Source organism: Gastrolobium bilobum, unplaced genomic scaffold, assembly GCF_033153095.1.
Source record: "Gastrolobium bilobum isolate Gb01-03AN ecotype WA unplaced genomic scaffold, APGP_CSIRO_Gbil_v1 utg3900, whole genome shotgun sequence".
Taxonomy (NCBI): Eukaryota; Viridiplantae; Streptophyta; class Magnoliopsida; order Fabales; family Fabaceae; genus Gastrolobium; species Gastrolobium bilobum.
The window spans coordinates 281,761-287,277 of NW_026897100.1; the positions used below are offsets into that span (position 1 = coordinate 281,761).

Sequence of the window (5,517 nt, forward strand, 5' to 3'; positions counted from 1 at the left end):
ATTAATTTAGTCTCACCTTTGAATTGAAATAGTTAGTTTACATGTATTCCTTCAAGTCCAATGGACTATTATATAAAAGGATTTGTTTGAGAAATATAATATAAAAATCATCAATATAATCTCGGCTTCATTGTGTTTTATATCAAAGGTGGATGTAGAGGGAGAGGGAGAGGGAGAGGGAGAGGGCGCGGGGGTGGGGGGAATTAATATATTAATTTTTTAATAAAAAATTAATAAAATATAGTCGTTTTAAATGTAAATAAAAATCTATATCACTCAAACACGCTTCACGGGGGGCGTGATGATGTGCGTCTAGCATATGATGTTTTCTAACTTGAAAGAAGCAAGGAATTAATCATAAATGAGTGAAAATAGTCATTAAATGCAAGAAATATTGATTATTTCTTCTCAATCATGTTCTCACTCAAGTAATATGTTTAAATAGCAGGAAACACCGCAAAAAGGAGCAAAAACGGAGAAACCAAATTTCCCGTTGGCGCACGACGCGCGGAGGTTGGCGCACGGAGCGCCAAACTGGCGCACAGGGCGCGGTACCTGGCGCACGGGGCGCCAAATCGACGATTTGCTTCTGTTTCGGCCGCGCACGGCGCGCGGTAGTTGGCGCACGGCGCGCCAACCTGGCGCCCTGCACTCCAGAGTTGGCGCACGGAGCGCGGGACTGGCGCACGGCACTCCAGAGTTGGCGCCCGGGGCGCCGTTTACAGATTCAGCTTCTGTTTCTCCCAAGTTTGGGGCGCCAGGCTTGGCGCCCCGTGCGCGGGCGATATATTTTTAAGTGCGAATCAGCTAAAAGAAGGTCCAATTGGAGTGCAAAGGAAAGGAGGTTTTCCCAAAACCTAATAAAAGGATCAGAAACATAGGGAGAAGGGACTTTTGGAGAATCAAGGAGAGAAAAACAACAAATAGAGCAGAGATTCCTTGGAGCTTCTCGGAGATTCAAGGGTTCGATCGATCAAGACGGAAGATCTTCATCTTCCCTTTCTCTTCTAGGTTTTAAATGCTACTTTCTTTTATTGTTATTTTGTCAGACATGAACATGTCTGGCTAGTTTTATCATTGTGGTAAGGGTCACAACCCTTGATGTGAACCCCTTGTACCTTGGTTGAATTTTATGTTTATCTATTTTAATTGCATTTATCTTTTCTTGTTCTTCATTCTATAATTCTATTGGAACTGATCAATCTAGTAGGATTGCGAGGGTTAGGGTTTACAATAGGGATGTTGGAATTCTAATTCCTGACAAAGAATAAGATAACTGTTCATGTACGCACTAGGGATAGGCTACATGAACAGCGAACGTTAAAGGTTAATTGATTCTAAGGGTTAACTCGAAAAGGGATTTCTAAGGGATTAGGATTCTAATAGAGTTAACAAGGTTAAAGTCACTAAGGGATTAGGGCTTAACTACTCATATAAAAGATGATGAATTGTTCGATCAATTGAATAGGTAAATGTAAACGTAATCCAAGTTGCAAGGTGGGGATCGGAAAGGTGTTTGTTTCTCTTTACCGCAATATTTTCTCAAATATTTTCCCAATCCTTAATCTTTTGTTCTTGCATTCTGAAAACACTTTTGGAATCATTTACATTTTTTTACTTTAATTATTTTAGTTTGTTTCATGAACTACAATCATTCTCAACCTATTTTGATTAATCCAACAAGAGAGGAATAGTTATAACAACTTAGGTGCCTCAATCCTCGTGGAGACGATACTCTACTCACTCTTTATTACTTGGTACGATCGGTGCACTTGCCGATTCTACGCATCAAGTTTTTGGCGCCGTTGCCGGGGATTGATTACGCCAAGTTATTTATAACTTTTGATTTTCTTGCTTGGATCTTTGTGTTACTAATCTGTTTGCTTGAGTTTATGCGTGGTACAGTTGATCCTGCAACTTTGATTTACGATCCAGAGATAGAAAGGACTGCAAAGAGGATAAGACAACATACCAAGCAGAAGAGGCAAGCAGAGGCTTCTACTTCACATTCTGAAGCAGAAAATTCTACTTCACACTTTGAAGTAGAAACAGAGATGGCAGAAGAAAATCCACCAGCAGCTGAGCTGATGGAATCAGTTTTGGCTCCTCAATTCACAAGGCCAAACTCGAGTATTGTCAAACCACCGATTGCTGCTAATAATTATGACATCCAGCCAGCACTCATCACCTTGGTGGAGAAAACTCAGTTTGGTGGAGAGGACTATGAAGATCCTCACGACTTCATAGACAGATTTTTAAGGATCTGTGATACAACTAAACACAACGGAGTGTCAGACGATGCGATCAGACTCCGATTGTTCCCATTTGCATTGACCGGGAGAGCTCTCAAATGGTTGGATCGACAAGCTCCCAACAGCATCAGAACATGGGAGGATTTGGCGGCTAAATTTTTTGCTGAACACTTTTCCATGGAAAAGTACAATAAGTTGGTGAATGAAATCACCAATTTTACCCAACAACCAGGAGAGACTTTATGTGCAGCCTGGACGCGATACCAGGAGTTGATCAGAAAGTGTCCACAATATGACTTGCCAGATACAAAGAAGGTCAGAGTCTTCTATAATGGGATGACGCCAGAATGCAGAATGATTGTCAATGGTGCAGCTGGTGGCACCATAGGAAAGAAGACAGCAGATGAGACCTTAGAGCTGCTGGATTTAATGGCAAGGAATGAGAATGCGTCTATGGCAGCAGCATTCCCATCTGTTCAGCCCAAGAAAGGAATTTTACAATTGGGGAATAATGATGCATCACTGGCTGAGCAAAAAGTGATTTCACAGCAATTGGCCAGTTTGAATGCCAAGCTGGACATGATGCAGCTCTCAACATCTAAGGTTGATATATTTAACTGTGAGTATTGCAAGGAGCCGCATGACACTAATGAGTGCCCTACACTCAATAAAGCTGAACCATTCCAGGTCAATGGAATTTGGTATGATCCACGGCCTCCACAGAATACTCAAGGTTACCAAAGGAATCAGAATGGCGGCCAAGGAAATAACTTTCAAAGGAGGAACCAAGGGAGTGGCTTGGATTATAAATCCAACAACTATCTACAACCTCCTCCTCTGCCACAAAAAGAGCCATCTGAGTTGGAGAAAGCAATGATACAACTGTCAAAGACCACTAATGATCACATTAATGAGACAAGAGCTTACCACAAGAACCAGGATGCTTCCATCCGGAACTTGGAGAGTCAGATAGGCCAGTTGTCTAGGCAGTTGGCTGAAAGAACTCAAGGGCAGTTTCCTGGAGATACTATTGTGAATCCTAAGGAAGACTGCAAATCTATTGTAACCAGGAGTGGAATTGTGATCACTCCTCAAGACAAGCAAAAAGGGGTTCAGAAAGCGAAGGTTGATGAACCAGTGATCGAGCCAGAGCAAGAAAAAGAGGTAGAAACGCCTGCAACTGAGAAAGAAGAACCTGCAAGGCAAGACAAAGGAGACGCAAAAGAGAAAGCTGTTGAAGCTCCAAAGAAACCGATGGATTTTTCTCGTTTTGAGAAACCTCCTTATCCTATGAAGTTCAAGCAGCAAGCACAGAAGCAACAGTATGCCAGGTTTTTAGATATGTTTAAAAAGTTGCATATTAATATTCCTTTTGCTGAAGCTTTAGCTAATATGCCTAACTATGCTAAATTTTTGAAAGATTTATTGTCTAGAAAGCATAAGTTGCAGGATTGTGAGACAGTAGCACTTACTGAGGAGTGCAGTGCCATTATTCAGAAGAAGTTCCCACCAAAGCTTCGAGATCCGGGAAGTTTCAACATCCCAATTGCGATAGGCAACACCAATGTTGGCCGGGCACTTTGTGATCTTGGAGCAAGCATCAACTTGATGCCATTGTCAATATGCAAGTCATTGGGAATTTCTGAGTTGAAGCCAACCATGGTATCTTTACAGCTTGCTGACCGTTCTTTGAGGAGACCTAGTGGAATCATAGAAGATGTTCTTGTTAAAGTTGACAAGTTCATCTTCCCTGCTGATTTCATCGTGTTAGACATGGAGGAGGAGAGTGAAATACCCCTTCTGTTGGGTAGACCGTTCTTGGCCACAGCTCGAGCTATGATTGATGTAGAACAAGGAAAGCTCGAGTTGAGGATGAATGATGAGAAAATCACTATCAATGTCTTCGATGCTATGAAGAATTCATCTGATCACAGTGATTGTTTCAGACTTGATGTGTCTGAAGAGGTGATTATGGAAGAGAAAAGTGATTATCAAGAGCTTGAAGAAGAGTTGAAGGCTCAAGATGAAGCTACTCCACAAGAAGAGCTAGAAGTTGTTTTTGAGGTGCTAGAAAAGAAAGAAAATGATCTAGTTACAGTAGCACCAAAAACAGAGTTGAAAGAGTTTTCTGAAACGCTGAAATATGCATTCTTGGGAGATAAAGAGCAATATCCCGTTATCATCAATAAAGAGTTGTCTATGGATGAAAAAGAGAAGTTGTTGAAAGTGCTCAAGGAGCACAAGACAGCTATTGGGTGGTCTATTTCTGATTTGAAGGGCATCAACCATTCTTTCTGTACTCACAAGATGCTAATGGAAGACAATGTTAAACATGTGAGACAATCTCAGAGAAGACTAAACCCCACAAAGAAGGAAATCCATCAGTGGCATAAGGGTAAGGAAAAGCATGTGAGGACTAAGTTTAAAGTTTCTGAGAACCCTCATCCTTATCCACATGCATATGAGTATAACCATGGCGGGACACAAATTCTGAGTAAGGGTATAGTGTCATCACTGAGCCCGAGTTACCAGCCACCATGATCACAAGGGGTGAAAAAGGTTCAGCAGATTCATAGCCACTTAGTTATTTTTAACCTTTCTAGTTATGTTCATTTTTATTTTCATTTTGGTAATTCAATTCCTTATGAAGAAAGCAAAATTCTGATTTAGATGTGCTACTCAGTCAATTCCTTGGTTGGATATGAGGAAGCATTGCATGATATGCAGGATTGTCATAACATTGCATAGAGCATGAATAGAGATTATGATTGCTCGTTTGTTTGATGATAATGATGCTTAGACTGAAATTAAGAGGAGTCTAGTTTGATACCACAGCTTGTGAGGTTTGTGTCTAACTTGATCTAATTCTCTCCAATGCATGTGTTGGTTGAAGTGATAGAGGCATTTTATTCTATTAAGCTTATGGCCAAATAGCTACCTGAGAAATCATCCATTGTTAGCCATGTTGAGCCTGAGACCAATTATTTTAATTACCTTATTAAACTGTTTAAACCACTTCCATCAGAACTTACTTTAATTGAGATTGAAATGTCAATAATCAAAAAGTTAGAAGTGATCCGAAGGTAAGCTCCACTAGAAGTTAAGCAGTTGAAAAGGAAAATAGAGAAGAATAGTTCTCATGTGAGAGAGAGGAAAGAAAAATAAATTGCAAAAATTGAAAAGCAATGATGAAGAAAAATGTGAGAAAGAGGATGAATCATGAATCCAAGAAATAGCAATACGATGTAACCAATAACATACATAG

General features: G+C 40.4%; 1 non-coding gene across 1 annotated transcript; it reads right to left on the minus strand.

Moving 5' to 3' along the window:
- Nucleotides 1–2,444: 2,444 nt before the first annotated feature.
- LOC133304165 (small nucleolar RNA R71) lies at nt 2,445–2,551 on the minus strand. Its single transcript, XR_009750573.1, has one exon. It is a non-coding gene; the product is annotated as a small nucleolar RNA R71 (small nucleolar RNA).
- Between the last annotated feature and the right edge of the window lie 2,966 nt (nt 2,552–5,517).